Below are 16,846 nucleotides of genomic sequence, written 5' to 3' on the forward strand. Positions count from 1 at the left end.
GCCTTTGAATTGTGGTGTTGGCAAAGAATATTGAATATACCATGGACTGCCAAAAGAATGAACAAATCTGTCTTGGAAGAAGTACAGCCAGAATGATCCTTACGAGCAAGGATGGAGAGACTGCATCTCACATACTTTGGATGTGTTATCAGGAGGGATCAGTCCCTGGAGAAGGACATCATGCTTGGTAAAGTAGGGGGTCAGCAAAAAAAAGGAAGACCCTCAACGAGATGCATTGACAAACGTTGGCTGCAATACTGGGCTCAAGCATAGCAACAATCCTGAGAATGGCACAGGACCCGGCAGTGTTTTGTTCTTTTGTATGTAGGGTCGCTGAGTTGGAACCGACTTGATGGCACCTAATAACGACAATTAAGACTAAAACAGGAAATTGGTCATACAGTTTGGAATTATTATACCTTTTAATGTTAAATTAAACATATTTGTTGATATCTTGATATATAATGGCTCTAAATTATCTAGTGAACATAAATTATATATACATAAGAATGAATGTGTTATAAAAATAATGAAAATGACAGGTAAAATGCATGCATGCTATTTAAAATGGAATTAATACAAAAACAGTTAATCATTATTAAAGTAGCACATTTAAAACTTTCAATAACTCATAAACTCCACTTGGCATTGCAAGCACTCTGGTTCTGCTTTGGTTTCTAAAATGATATTCCCCAAACATAAGGATAGGGTTTGTGTGGTGGTAAACTGAATATTAGAATGCAAAAGAAGCATATGATTACAGTCAAACATAAACATAAATGATGCTATTTCCAAAGCTCAGTTGGAATTAACAGAAAGAGACTATCCCTATGTAAACGGTATAAGGATGAAATGTAAATAAATTTGCCACAAAGAAAAACCAGGCCCATGTGATTTCACCAGAAAACTTTAAAATACTAAAAAAAAAAAAAAAAGCCAATTTTATAAATTCTTGCAGAATATAGAAAATATAGAGAACATATCACAAGTCATTTGAGGAGGCTAGTATAACTTGTCAAGTGACAGTACAAGAAAGACAGAAAAACTACAGCTGACTCTAATTCAAAAACATAAATGAAATTCCTAAACAAAATTTGAGAAAACTGGTAGAAACAATACATTATAGCCTAGTTTATCTAGTAATATTAGATTAATTTTTACATAAGAAATCAATTATTGTAATCCACCTCACATAGAGCATAGAAAATATATGTCTGTCACAATACCTGCAGAAAAAGCCTTTGATTAACTGCAATATATATTCATGATTTAAAAAAAAAAATTCCTAGCAAATTAGAAATAATATTGCACAATCTCAAAATAGGTACCTCCAAAAACCAACAGCAAACATCCTATTAATTGTGAAATGAAAACTTTTCTTTGGTATCAGGCACAAAACACTGATGCCCTCCAGTGCCATTTCTATTTGACCATATGCTAAAGGTTTTGGCCAGTGACTCAAATGCTTATCAGCTTATTCATTATTATTTTACTACTTACATAGGTATTGAAAAATAGCATTTAGTTTTTACTTATTTTTGCTTTCTATAAATGGATTTGTACATTCTGTATTCTAGTGCACTGGCTTCTTTTGCTCAACATTTTTTTCTGAGATACATCCATGTTGTTGTGTGTAGGGATATTTTATCCAGTTCCATTGCTACAAAGATTACCTTAATATATTCCAATTTATTTTTCCATGTTACTGCTGATAGGCATTTGAGTTATTTTCAGTGTGGGGATTTTATAGCCAATGTTACTGTAATCATTTCTGACATCTTGATTCCTACGTGCAGGAGTTTCTCCAGGGTTGTTATTGTTGTTAGTTGTGGTCAAGTTAATTCTGACTCATGGCAACACCATGTCTGCAGAGTAGAACTGCTCCATAGGGTTTTCAAGGCTGTTACCTTTAAGAAGCAGCTAGCCAGGCCTGTGTTCCCAAGTGCCTTTGGGTGGGTTCGAACCACCAACGTATTGGTTAGTAGTCCAGCGCTTAATAATTTGCACCATTCAGGGACTCCTTCTCCAGGGTACCTATCTAGAAAGGAATTGCTGGGTCCTAGCTTATGTGCTGTCAACATTATTAAACTGTTTACTGAAGTCACTGTAGCATTTTATGCTATCCATAGCAAAGTATGAGAGTTTCATTGCCTTACATGGTGTAACTCACAACACTTACTATAGTCATATTTTATTTTTAATTGTACCAGTATGAAAGCTTGTTTAAAATATTTATTGGCTATTGGATAGCCTCTTTTATGAAATATCTATCAAAGACTAGCTTATTTTTTCTTTTGTTTGTCAATCTTTTCCTTATTAATTTGAAGTATATCTTTGTAGTGATTAAGAGCTCAAGCTGCTAATCAAAAGGCTGGCAGTTGGAATCCACCAGCCACTCCTTGGAAACCCTATGGGGCAGCTCTACTCTGTCCTATAGGGTCGTTATGAGTCAGAATCGACTCTATGGCAATGGATTTTTTTGGTGTACTTTCCTATGCCTGTTAACACGAGTCGATTTCGACTCACAGTGACCCTATAGAACAGAGTAAAACAGCCCCATAGGATTTCCAAGGCTGAAATCTTTATGGACGCAGACCGCCACATCTTTCTTCTGCAGAACAGCTAGTAACTTCAAACAGTGGAGTTTTTAGTTAGCAGCAGAGCGCTTAACCAACTGCACCACCAGGGCTCCTATGTACTTTGCTATACATATCTTTTTTCAAATATCTTCTATTTTGTGGGTTGTGTTTTCACAATACTGTCTTTTGAATAACAAAATATTATCAATAATTTTTTGTTTTTTGCTTTGTATGCTATTTGAAACGTTCTCTCTAATTCCAGACATGTTCATAATAATACTCAGCTGTATTAACTGCTAAAAGCTTTATATTTTTACGTTTACATTTATGTATTTAATAAGCCTAGACTTCATTTTAGTAAATGATATGGTGTAGAAAACCAATTTTAATTTTTATAAGGGATACAAAGTTGTACCATCCCCATTAACTGAGAAGTTTGTTCTTTCCCCATTAATCTGCCATGTCATATTTCTAATATATTGTGTCCACGTAAGTTTGAATGTATTTTCGGATTCCCTTATCTGTTACAGTGTCTGTTTGCCAATGCCTGTACAATTTCACATGGTCTTAATCACTTTATCTGGATGAAAAGAGATGATGTCTTATAGGTTGTCTCCTCCCGTCTTGTTTTTCTTCAGAGGTACCTTGACTATTCTCTCTCTCTCTTTCTTTATACACACACACGCACATATAAATTTGCAAAGTCTGTCAAGTTTGACAAAAAGTCTTGTGATTTGATGAAGAGTCAATTGAATCTACCTGTAAATTTATGTAGTATTAGTATCAAAGACTGTGAAAGGTCTGAAGAACTGTGACGGTTCTGAAGTTTTATTCTCCATGTAAGCTATCAAGTTAGCCTGCCACAGTTCCATGAAGGCTGGTTTAGGGAACCTATATATTTTACTGGACAATACCTATTGCCATCAACTTGATTCTGACTCATAGCAACCCTATATCTAATTTTGCCCAAGAGGGAGACATTATCTTTATTACCTTTGGCAGTAACAAATTTCCCCTTTGCTCTGAAGGAAATACTCCGTCTCTATCTTGCAACATTCTTTGTAATAAAGTGAAATGTGTGAGAGCCGAAACTCAACAGGACTGCCTTGTTTTTCCAGGTCTCACAAATTTTCCACCTTTGACAGGGTGCAGTCTTACCACTTTTCTGTTGCTTTATTTTAGTGGAAAATGTTTGAGTTTTACTTCTCTGACAGGTTTCCATCTTATACAGGTTCTGACTTTTGCAGGTTTTACTGTATGAACAGCCTTGAAAATGCAGTACAAAAAAAATGGGGTGGGCTTGTGATCCTGTTCACAAGATATGTAGAAACATGAGAGACCTATGTAGAATTATATCCCAACAGGGATCTCCTTATCCAGGAATATAGACTATCTCAGTACTTACTTTGGTCTTTTTTAATATATATAAATTTAAGATAAACATTATCTCTAGGGGAAAAGAAGCAGGTTACCATGAAGAGAGTCCCCCAAGGGACTTACTGGATGCTGGTATATTTCTATGTCTTGATCTTCATGATGTTTACATGGGCACTCCCTTTATAAATAAATTTTTAATTATACATATAAGCTATACATAATTTTTTTTGTATCTTATATCTTGTAATGAAAGAAAATGTGCAAAAAATATTCTTAAAGGGATATTATGAGTAATACCACCACTAGGAGGAGACAAGACCACCACTAGTTTGTCAATTTGTCGTACTGTGGTGGCTTGAGTGTTGGTGTGATGCTACACACTTGCTCATATGAAAGTTCAAGTTGAAGCTGAAGAAAATTAAAACAAGTCCACGAGAGCCAAAGTATGATCTTGAGTATATCCCACCTGAATTTAGAGACCATCACAAGAATAGGTTTGATGGATTGAACACTAATGACCAAAGACCATGTGAGTTGTGGTATGACATCAAGGACATCATACATGAGGAAAGCAAACATCAACAAAAAGACAGGAAAGAAAGAAAAGACCAAAATAGATATCAGAAGAGACTCTGAAAGTTGCTCATGAACATAGACTAGCTAAAGTTAATGGAAGAAACAATGAAGTAAAAGAGCTGAATAGAAGATTTGAAAGGGCAGCTTGAGAAGACAAAGTAAAGTATTATAATGCAATATGCAAAGACCTGTAGTTAGAAAACCAAAAGGGAAGAATACACTTAGCATTTCTCAAGCTGAATGAACCAAAGAAAAAATTCAAGCCTTGAGTTGCAATATTGGAGGATTCTATGGGCAAAATATTGAACTATGAAGGAAGCATTCAAAGAAGATGGAAGGAATACACAGAGTCACTGCACAAAAAAGAACTGGTCAATGCTCAACCATTTTCAGGAGGTGGCATATGATCTAGAACCAATGGTACTGAAGGAAAAATCCCAAGCTGCACTGAAGGCATTGTTGAAAAACAAGCCTCCAGGAACTGACAGAATACCAATTGAGATGTTTCAACAAATGGATGCAACACTGGAAGCCCTCACTTGTCTATGCTAAGAAATTTGGAAGGCAGCTACATGGCTAGCCAGCTGAAAGAGATTCATATTTGTGCTCGTTCCAAAGAAAAGCTATCTAAGAGAATCTGGAAATTATTGAATAATATCATTAATATCACATGCAAGTAAAATTTTGCTGAAGATAATTCAAATACAGTTGCTATAGTACACGGACAGAGAACGGCCAGAAATTCAAGATGGATTCAGAAGAGGACGTGGACGGGGGATATCATTGCTGATGTCACACAGATCTTGGCTGAAAGCAGACAATACCAGAAAGATGTTTACCTGTGTTTCATTGACTATGCTAAGGCATTTTACTGTGTGGATCATAACAAATTATGTATTGTGAAGAATGTGAATTGCAGAACACTTAATTGTGCTCATGAGGAACCTTTACGTAGACCAAGAGGCAGTCGTTCCAACAGAACAAGGGGATACTGCATGGTTTAAAATCAGGAAAGTTTTGTGCCAGGGTTGTATCTTTCACTATGTTTATTCAATATGTATACTGAGCAAATAATCTGAGAAGCTGGACTATATGAAGAAGAACTCGGCATCAGGTTTGAAGGAAGACTTGTTAACAACCTGTGATATGCAGATAATACATCCTTGCTTGCTGAATTTGAAGAGGACTTGAAGTGTTTATGATGAAAGTCAAAGACCACAGCATCCGGTATGGACTACACCTCAACATAAAGAAAACAAAAATCCTCACAACTGGACCAATAAGCATCATCATGATAAATGGTGAAAATATGGAAGTTATCAAGAATTTCATTGTACTCTAATTATGGTATTGGTGAAGAATATTGAAGATACCATGGACTGCCAGAAGAATGAACAAACCTGTCTTGGAAGAAGTACAACCAGAATGCTCCTTATATGCAAAGATGGAGAAATTTCATCTCATGTATGTTGGACATGTAATCAGGAGGGACCAGTCCCTGGAGAAGGACATCATGCTTGGTATAGTAGAGTGCCAGTGAAAAAGTAGAAGACTCTCAATGAGATGGATTGTCACAGTGGCTGCAACAGTGGGCTCAAACATAGCAATGATTGTGAGGATGGCACATGATCGTGCAGTGTTTCCTTCTATTGTACATAGTGGCAACTGACTTGATGGCATCTAAGAACAACAACAGGAGACAAGATCAATATAGGATTAAGCTAACTCATCGCTGAACTTCAGTTTTTTTGTTACTCTTGGTCAATCTCTTGTTTTGTCTTTAGTCTGAGGGAGTGAGTCTCCAGTGATCCTACTTGAAAGCCTGAGGTATGACAAATTAATCACAAATATTTATTAAGTGTTTTCCATTTGTAAGCCTGATGTGAAAAAAAAAAAAGAGTACATAAAAGCATGATTCTTATGTATTTAGATTGATGGATTTTAGACATGGGTGCTTTTGTTAAGTTGATAAAGGATTTTTGGCACTTTTTTTTTTAACAATATTTACATATACATATATTCTTATATGTACTTTAAATAGATTTTCAGATGAGCATCCACAGACCAGCTGTGGACTCCAGGATAAGAACCAGTGCTTTAAACTTTTTAAAACCGTCGAGGTTACTGAACATACTTTTTAAGTGATTAGCGACAATGCCATGCTTGTTGTTGTTAGGTGCCCTTGAGTCGGTTCCCACCTCATAGCAACCCTATGTACAACAGAACAAAACACTGCCTGGTCCAGAGCGATCCTCATGATCGTTGTTATGCTTGAGCATATTGTTGCAGCCACTGTGTCAATCCATCTCGTTGTAGGTCTTCCTCTTTTTCACTGACCCTCTACTTTACCAAGCATGATGTCCTTCTCCAGGGACTGGTCCCTCCTGATAACATGTTCAAAGTATGTGAGACGAAGTCTCTCCATCCTCACTTCTGATGAGCATTCTGGCTGTAATTCTTCCAAGACAGATTTGTTGGTTCTTTGGCAGTCCCTGTTATATTCAACACTCTTCACCAACATCATAATTCAAAGGCATCAATTCTTCTTTGGTCTTCTTTATTCATTGTCCAGTTTTCACATGCATATGAGGCAATTGAAAACACCTTGGCTTGGGTCAGGCACACCTTAGTCTTCAAAGTGATATCTTTGCTTTTTAACACTTTAAAGATGTTTTTTGTAGCAGAGTTACCCAATGCAATATGTCATTTGATTTCTTGACTGCTGCTTCCATGGGTGTTGATTGTGGATCCAAGTAAAATGAAATCCTTAACAACTTCAATCTTTTCTCCATTTCTCATGATGTTGCTTATTGGTCCAGTTGTGTGGATTTTTGTTTTCTTTATGTTGAGGTGTAATCCATACTGAAGGCTGTGGTCTTTGATCTTCATCCTTCAGTGCTTCAAGTCCTCTTCACTTCCTGCAAGGAAGGTTGTTTAATTATTTATTTATTTACAATATTTTAATTATGCATTTAATTATTAAAATATTGAATAATTAATTGCATTATGAATAAATATTATGTTATAAATATTAAGTAATTATAGTAAATATTATAAATAATTATAAGAACTGGAATACATATTATAAATATTAAATAATTGTATTGCATTATGAATAAATACATTTTTAGCTAACTTATAGCAAACTTAAGATCTCCATCAAATTATAATGTTTGAATTACTGGAAATTTTAATTTCCTTAATGATTTATGTGTTTTTTTTTATAATGGATATACTGTTTTGGCAATCATTACATAAATTAATAATAATGAAAAATGTCAAACATCCTTCATATGTACATTCTTTATTATTCAAGTGACAATGAAAGAGTTTGAAAATAAGAGTTGAGACATCAAGCAGCCAGCAGAAGGGAAGGAACATCCAAAGAGATCATTGCGTTCTCTATATAAGGATGCCTGCTTTGGGGACCATTGATACACACATGGCTGCTACTCTCCTTTTACTACAGTCATAAAGAGCAACTGAAGCTCATAAAGTGTAGCTGGCAGATTTGTAAACGATTTAACAGCTTGTTCACATAGGTTTCTACAGCACTATCTAAGGAAAACATTCCCTCCGAAGCATAGCTGGAAGCTATTTATGTTAGAACTGCCTACTTTGTCACAGAAAACTGAATATTTCTCCTGTCACCCAGGCTGTCAAATAGGAACCTGCTCTCTGACTTTTCACACAGGACCAGTCAGCAGTGTACATATGAAGTGAGAGAATTCAGCGCTTATAGAGTAATGATATCTGTTCCTGGGGTGAAAGTCAAATGATATAGAATTTTTTGCAGAATGCTTAACATTATAAACTTATTAATTTACATCTGTTTTGGAGCAGTTTTAGACTAACACATAGACAGAAAAAGCAGCCATCTTCCTGGTGAGAATTGAGATGTATTTAACTCTCCTTGTTACTGATAATCCACATTGCCTGAAATGTTCACACAATTTAATTTGTCCTTTTTTTTAATAAATGGAAGGACTGTTAAGATATTATCCTGTTATCGCGGAAGTAATAAAGGAGACCTGGTGGCGCAATGGTTAAGCCCTTGGCTGTTTACCTAAAGGTCGGCAGTTCAAACCCACCCAGAGGCTCGGTGGGAGGAACACCTGGCAATCTGCTCCTGTAAATATTACAGCCTAGGAAATCCTATGGGGCAGTTCTGCTCTGTCGTACAGGGCTGCTGTGAGTCAGAATTGACTCGATCGGACCCAACAACAACAGAAGGTAGTATATATTTGGTCAACACCACCACCACCAGTCACCATCAAGTTGATTCCAACTCATGGCAACCCTATGTACATCAGAGTAGAACTGTGCTCCACGGGGTTTTCAGTGGCTGATTCCTCCCCTGCCAATCTGGAAGTAGATTGCCAGGCCTCTCTATTGAGGCACCTCTGGGTAGACTCAAACCTCCAACCTTTTACTTAGCAGTTGAGCACTTTAACTGTTTGCACCACCACCCAAAGACTCATTGGTCAATACCAGTTCTTAAGAAATACACTCAAATTAGTTTATTAAATTTGTTTCTGAGACACCAATTAATCCTTACAGGGATATGAAATGGAAAAAAAAATTGTTGGAAGGAATTTTCAAAAATTTCCACATCATTTACTTCAACCAGAGTGAGGAAAGAGGGATTTCAGAGAAGTTAGAGGGAAAAACAACCAACCAAACAAAAAAACCTAAGTTAGTATCAGGACTAAAGAGCTCTGAAATTAAAAAGAGTGAGAGAAGCTGGTTGGAGGGTTTCAAAAGTCTGCATATCTGGAAAAAAATGTAGTAAATGAAGCAAAGCCCAAGGAACAAAAAGTTGGCTTAAAGCATATATCTCTTGTAAAATATCACAAGATCAATTGTCAGCCTCCATGACTCACCAAGAATGTAGGTTACTCCCAGCTCTCTACTCCATCATCCACACAGTGTAGCCTTCTTTGGCTTGGACCATGGTAACACCTGCATCTGAAAATGACTACCAGTATAACACCTTCAAAATGCACAGGGGCCCGTGACCATACAAGGATTCTGAGGGATGGGAATTATCACAGATAGATGAGCATGATAAGAAAGTTTTTGTCTCCACTATGCCCCCCCCCACCAATAGTCGAAAATTCAGTACAAATCCCTAATCTGAACAGGATTTACGTACCATGGTGAAAGTGTTAAAACCAAATATTAATTTTTAGAGAAACTTCGAGCTTCTCTGATGTAGTCTGAACTAAGATAAAAATTTTTAGGTTCATAGACATTTTAGGAAGGCCAGGACTAGACAAATTGATGCTTAAACTCCACTAAATCCCAGTGAATAACACATGGTGGCTCTCAAGAGACACAGTCTGCTTTTCTGTGACTTTTATTACTATTATTTTTATTATTATTTAAATTCTCCATGACAGTCAAAATCAGTAATTAAAAAATCATTCTTATTATATGTACATATTTTATTAATAGTTTGAACACTTAATTTTAATCTCAGGCATATTTGATACTCTCGTTCTTTGGCACAATACACACAGATATACACATAACAAAGACACGTATACACATATGATTTTTATTTAACCCATACCAAGATAAAAATACATATCTTCCCTTGGCCAGTGCCAGTCATTTAACCTAGAAACAATTGGGAGATAGACATATTAATTCCTTTGGTAAAAACAGAATGCTATTCTATGAGAATTCTCTCAAATTAAACACATGGGATTTGTGAAGCTTTTTAGGCTTTCTTAGCAGATTCTTTTATAATATATTTGTTACTCTAGCATCATAATCACACATATTTGTTTATAAACACTTATTGCATACCTAATTACATTTACAAATATAAATAATATTTGTATCATGAAAAAGCTTTTCTTTATTATTCATTGCTTCTTTTACTAACTTCACAATATTTTATAACGTGTGGTATGTCCCAGAATCCCATGAAACCTTTAAATAATTTTTGTTATTATACAGTAATGGTTATGATATTTTGTTTGTATAGTATGGTGAAATGCAGTAATGATTATGATTCCAGTAATAAGGGGGGCACTAATAATCCATGACATGACATGGTATATCAGTAGAGATATGCAAAATATCACCACTGGATACTGAATCAAAGACTTCTGACATTTTTTGTTAAACTGATGAGCATAATGACACTGGTTGCTTGCTCCTAATTTCACTGGACAAAGTGAGGAAAGAAAAAGATGAGTGCTACAAAAATGACCTGAAAGTTGCTATGTGTGCCCCAACAAAAAACCTTATCCCCTATAGCCACAGAGCTGAAAATCAAACTCAGAGTCTCATCCTACAAGTTGTTGAATTACAATGTTAATTGAATTTCCTAACTTGTAAGGTGACTTATGTTAAAGTGAGGTATTGTTTGGGAAGAAATAGGATCTTGAAAATTGGAATGGGGACTTATGAGCAAATACTGATGAAGCTGGGGACATTGAACCCCTAAATTTTGCTGAGTTTTCTTTGCCAGTAGTAATAGCCCTTCCAGTTTTACATGAGATTAATCCAGTTTTGCCTGAGTAATCTTGAATGACCTCTTCTGAGGCAGATGCCTTGACACTGCCTGTAGTCCTGAGGACCCAACTCCACCACCCGTCTTTGCTTCTAGAACTGTAATTAGACTCATGTTCCAGCAGATCCTAAAAGGTAAGGTACAAAGTATTACCCATAAGGAGGTGCACTGCTCACCCAAGAACTACATGATTTTTCTAATTTATACAGACAGGCATGTGGGGAATATATGTGGGAATGGATATTAAGAGTGTGGGGTAATGGAAGGAAGAAAAAGTAGAATCAGTCAGAATGTATTGACATGAACTCGCAAAAGAACTCACTCCACAGCAAATAAAGTATGGCAACAGATTCATACTCATGGAATTCACTGGTCATACCATTTCCCCATCATCTTGAAGGAGCTGCCTTGCTAGAACTCTGGAATGACCTTATGAAGACTCACTTACTGTGCCAACTAGGTGGCAATACCTTGCAAGACTGGAGCAGTGTTCTCCAGGGAGCTGTATATGCTCTAAATCAGCATACAATATATGGCACTGTTTCTCCCATAGACAGGATTCACAGGGATTCACAGGGAATTAAGGGATGGAAAGAGGAATGGCACCACTCACTATTATTCCTAGTGATCCACTAGCAACTTTTTTGCTTCCTGTCCTCATGATTCTGTTCTCTGCTGGTCCGAGGTCTTAGTTCCAAAGAGAGAAATGCTTCCACAAGGAGACACCATCAGGATTCAATTGAACTGGAAGTTAAGATGGCCATCTGGCTACTTTGAGCTCCTCATGCCTCTGAATCAGCAGACAAAGAAGGGAGTTACTGTATGGCTGGTATGATTGATCCTGATTGCCAAGGCAGATTGTTTTTACACAATGGAGGTAAAGAAGAGTATGTCTAAAATACAGGAGGTCCCTTAGGTCATCTCTTAGTATTATCATGTCCTGTGATTAAAGCCAATGGAAAACTACAATGACTCAATTTAAGCAGGACTACTAATGATCCAAGGAGACCTGGTGGTGCAATTGTTAAGCACTCAGCTGTTAATCATTCAAACTTACCCCAGTAGCTCTGAAGGAGAAACATCTAGTGATCAGCTCCTGTAAAGATTACAGCCTAGAAAACCCTCTGGGCAGCTCCACTCCTGTCACACGGGGTCGCTATGAGTGGAAATCAACTCAATGGCACCTAACAACAATAACACTATTGGCCAGATCCTTCAGAAATGAAGATTTGGGCAGCCTATCAGTCTGACAAGCAGGACCCACTGAGGTGCTTGCTGAGGGTAAAGGGAATCTGGAATGGGTAATGGAAGAAGGTAGTTATAAATATCAGCTACAATCATACAACCAGTTGCAGAAATGAGGACTGTAATTGTTATTAGTATTTTGTCCTTGTTTTTTTATGCATATGTGTGTTTGTGTATGTACACATGTATTTATCTATATATATATGCATATATATAAATACATATAATATATAAATATAAATATATATGCATATATATATTTTTATATATAATATTTTTATTCTCTTCCCTCTCTTATCCCATCACTTATAAGACGTAAGATGTATTAAATTTTCATCCTCTCTGGAAAAGCTGTAAATGCGTTTTCGGTTATACAGAGGTTAGTTGTATCATTTTAAACAGAAGTATGACTTTATTATTATCTTTAGTTGAAGATTATGCCTGATTTAAGAAGATATGTATGGGTGCCAGGTTGTCGAGGGGTAAATTTTATTATTAATTTTATGAGTCTACATGGCTAGGCTATGAGACAGAGTTGTTTGGTCAAACACTAGTTCAGCTGCTGTTATGAAGTCATCACATGTGATTAAATCAGTTAGCATTAAGTAAAGTACATTACCTTGTATGATGTGGGTCAGCCTGAATCAATCAGCTGAAGGCCTTAAAAACAAAAAGTGAGTCTCCCTAGAGTGTATTCAGCCTCTAGACTATAAATAGACATTTTGCTAGAACTTATGCACTCTTCACAGATTTTAGAACACAAACCTGCAGGAATCTCCAGCCTGTTAGCTGACCTACAGATTTTAGACTTGCCAGCCCTCTAGAATTATGTGAGCTAATCCTTAAAATAATTTCTCTCTATATATGTATATAGGAGTCCCTGGGTGGTGCAAATGGTTAACGTGTTTGGTGGGTAACTGAAAGGTTGGAAGTTCAAGTCCACCCAGAGGCACCTCGGAATAAAGCCTGGTGATCAAATTCTGAAAAATCAGCCATTGAAAACACTATGAAGCATAGTTCTACTCTGACACACATGGAATCACCATGAATCGGAGTTGACTTGGTGACAAATGATGTATATGTATATATCTCACTGTTTCTGTTTCTCTAGAGAACCCTAAGACATACCTAGACCTACAATAAGGATAGCCAATATATGTTAAAAAAAAAAAAGTGTTAGACAGTGTCATGACATTCACCTTTTACCTATATCTTGGTAAGAAATAAAGATAATTAACAAAAGTTTAGTTAATATAACTCTGTACCCAGTTTCTTTTTATTAAAAGATGAAATAGTAATAGATTTATGTAATTTAAAATTTGCCATAACTTTCAGACAGAATTAAGTAAGTTTGGGTTATTAGGTAGGGCCCTGTGATTGGGCCCAATAAATACAAAGTAGAAGACTTCCTCAACCAAGTATAGAATTAAGAAATAAGAAAGAAAACTTAATAGAGAATAAAAATATCACCCATCTTACCGATAAAAGTTAAGTTTAAAAACATTTACCGTGAGAGAAAAAAATTTGTTAGACTACCAATCTACTCCTTGGAAAATCCCAATTAAGAGAAAATTTTAATTTCTAGAGCAGGCACATTTACCAATGTTGCTGCTTCCCACTGGTATATGAAGAACAAAAAGATGACATCAATTCACCTTACCTTCAGATCTTTTGATAAAATGTTGTTAGATGCTGTCAAGTCGGTACTCACAGTGACCCTGTGTACACAGAAGGAAACACTGCCCGGATCAGCACATCTTCACAATCATTGCTATATTTGAGCCCACTGTTGCAACCATTGTGTCAATCTATCTCATTGAGGGTCTTCCTCTTTTTCACTGACCCTCTACTTTACCAAGCCTGATGTCCTTCTCCAGGGACTGGTTCTTCCTGATAATGTGTCCAAAGGACACCCTCGCTTCTAAGGAACATTCTGGCTGTACTTCTTCCAAGACAGACTTGTTCACTCTTTTGGCAGTCCATGGTATATTCCATATTCTTGGCCAACATCATAATTGAAAGGCATCAATTCTTCTTCCATCTTCCTTATTCGTTCTCTAGCTCTTGCATGTATTTGAGGTGATTGAAAATACTATGGCTTGGGTCAGGCACACTTTAGTCCTTAAAGTGACATCTTTGCTACTTAGCACCTGAAAGAGATATTCTGCAGCAGGTTGGTCCACTGCAGTGCATTGTGTGGTTTCTTGACTACTGCTTCCATGGGGTTGATTATGGATCCAAGTAGAGTGAAATCCTTGACCACTTCAATCTTTTCTCTGTTCATCATGATGTTGCTTATTGGTCCAGTTGTGAGGATGTTTGTTCTCTTTGTGTTGAGGTGTAAACCATACTGAAGTTTGTAGACTTTAATCTTCATCAGTATGTGCTTCAGGTCCTCTTCACTTGCAGCAAGCAAAGTTGTGTCATCTGCATATCGCATGTTGTTGATGAGTCTTCCTCTAATCCTCATACTGTGTTCTTCTTCATACAGTCCAGCCTCACGGAGTATTTGCTCGGCATACAGATTAAGTGTGGTGAAAGGATACAACCCTGTTGCACACCTTTCCTCATGGGGAATTGACAGATCAGGACTTAATAGATTTTGAAGAGGAAAGAAATGCTGAAAAATAAAGAAATAATGAGGAAGAGGAAGGACAGTAGTCAAAAAATTGTACAGTGAAAGGAATTGCTGAAGTTTTTTCTAAACTAAATCAGGGGCTTCAGCTGCTTGAAAATGTGTTCTGGCCAGTTAAGAAATGTAAACCTTAGTGTCCACTTTCCTAGTAACTGAGGTCACCTTTGTCCAGAGAAGTAAATGTTGGAACCCAAACCCATGGATATTTAGAGAAAACCTCTTTTCATGAAAATCAGAAGTAGCAGACAGGCATTCCACCTAATAACTGTGGTGACTACTTTACATGCAATCATTTCTTTATAGGATATTAAAGTGTTATGGAGGATATTATTCTAATTTTATTTCTATAATAAAGAAAATAATTGTTATAAATAAGAAAAGAACAAATGACAAACATTTGATAACAGGAATCTAATTCATGTGAGGTTAGAGTCTATTAAGCTGAGCCTTTTCTTGCTTTTTTCCAACTAGCTACACATTTCAGATCATTTGTTACCTTAAAGTGGAAGGCTCCAGAGACAACTTCTTATGAATACATCTTAAAAGATCTTAGAGGTCAAAAAAGTGATTTAACCTCAGAGATCAGCCTCAAATACTGTAGAGTGCAGAAAAAGAAAAATATAATTTAATTTCTAGGACATTCAGCAGCTAGGGATTTCAACAGCTATAGGCCAACACATGATTTGGGTTGTAATAACCAGTCATGACAGCCAAATATTTTTTGAACGATGCTTAAAAGTGTTTCATCCAAAATCTTTTAAATATGCTTGGTAGCTTCTTTTGCAGCAATTATGGTGCATGTGCACATGCACACACACACATTCACATAACTGATGACTCAAAAGGTTGAATAAAAGATGATCTCTGTGGATGTCCACAGTCAGTGGTGTATGGGGTTGGCAAAAATTAGAAAGGCAGATAGGAAACACTCATATTTAAAGTTATGCAATTGTCGCTACTTGTTCAGGACTTGATATTATCCTTCATTTACAAGATAACAATTATTTTAATGCAAATGGACATTTTACATTGTACATAGTCAGGGAACACCTCTTAACTTATACTGGCTGATCCCTGATTATTACTCTGCATATAATGCACTCATGAATGTTACACCTACAAATTCCCAATTTGTTTCCAAATACAGGTAGTCCCCAACTTATGACGTAGTTGAGTTATGAAGACTGCACTTACAACCGCTTGGATGACTATTGTGTTATCTGAAGACTGGTTTTAAACTGTTTCATTCCGAAGTGCATGCTTACTGCCTTGAAAAGAGCATTCCTTTCAAGATTCCGATGCTGCTTGAGAATGCCCCAGGATATTCTCCTCACGTAGATGATCTAAACCAAGATGTGAAAGTGATCTATAGACCTCTCAACAGGACAACTAACTGTGCTTAAGCCTATGGCTCAAGGTGCAATCCCTACTTTCAAGACATACTACCTAGACTATGTTCACTCAAGCAGTATCTGCAACAGATGGAGATATAGTAGCATTGCATAATTTCTGGAAGAACTATAATATTTTCCAGTGTATCCAGAACATTGCATCTTCCTGGCAGGAAGTTACTGGAAAATGCATGCAGGGGATTTGGAAAAAATTGCTGAGTTATATGAACATGCTCCAAGCATTTGATCAGGATAATATGATGAGAGAGATTGGTGGAAAAATCATCCATATGGCAAGAATACGGAATTTAGAACTTGATATCACCAATGTGGAACAGCTCATAGATCATGAAGAAGGGGAATTGACAGATTAAGACTTAAAGGATTTTGCCTGAAACCCTAGAACATCAAATGAAGAGATAAAGAACTCAGCCAAGCACCAAGTGGAGTGAGAATACTGAAAGAGAACGGAGAGCGAGGAGAGATTCATGCAGAGGTCCCCTACCAGCTAACGCAG

Source organism: Trichechus manatus, unplaced genomic scaffold (assembly GCF_000243295.1).
Source record: "Trichechus manatus latirostris isolate Lorelei unplaced genomic scaffold, TriManLat1.0 scaffold00013, whole genome shotgun sequence".
NCBI lineage: Eukaryota > Metazoa > Chordata > Mammalia > Sirenia > Trichechidae > Trichechus > Trichechus manatus.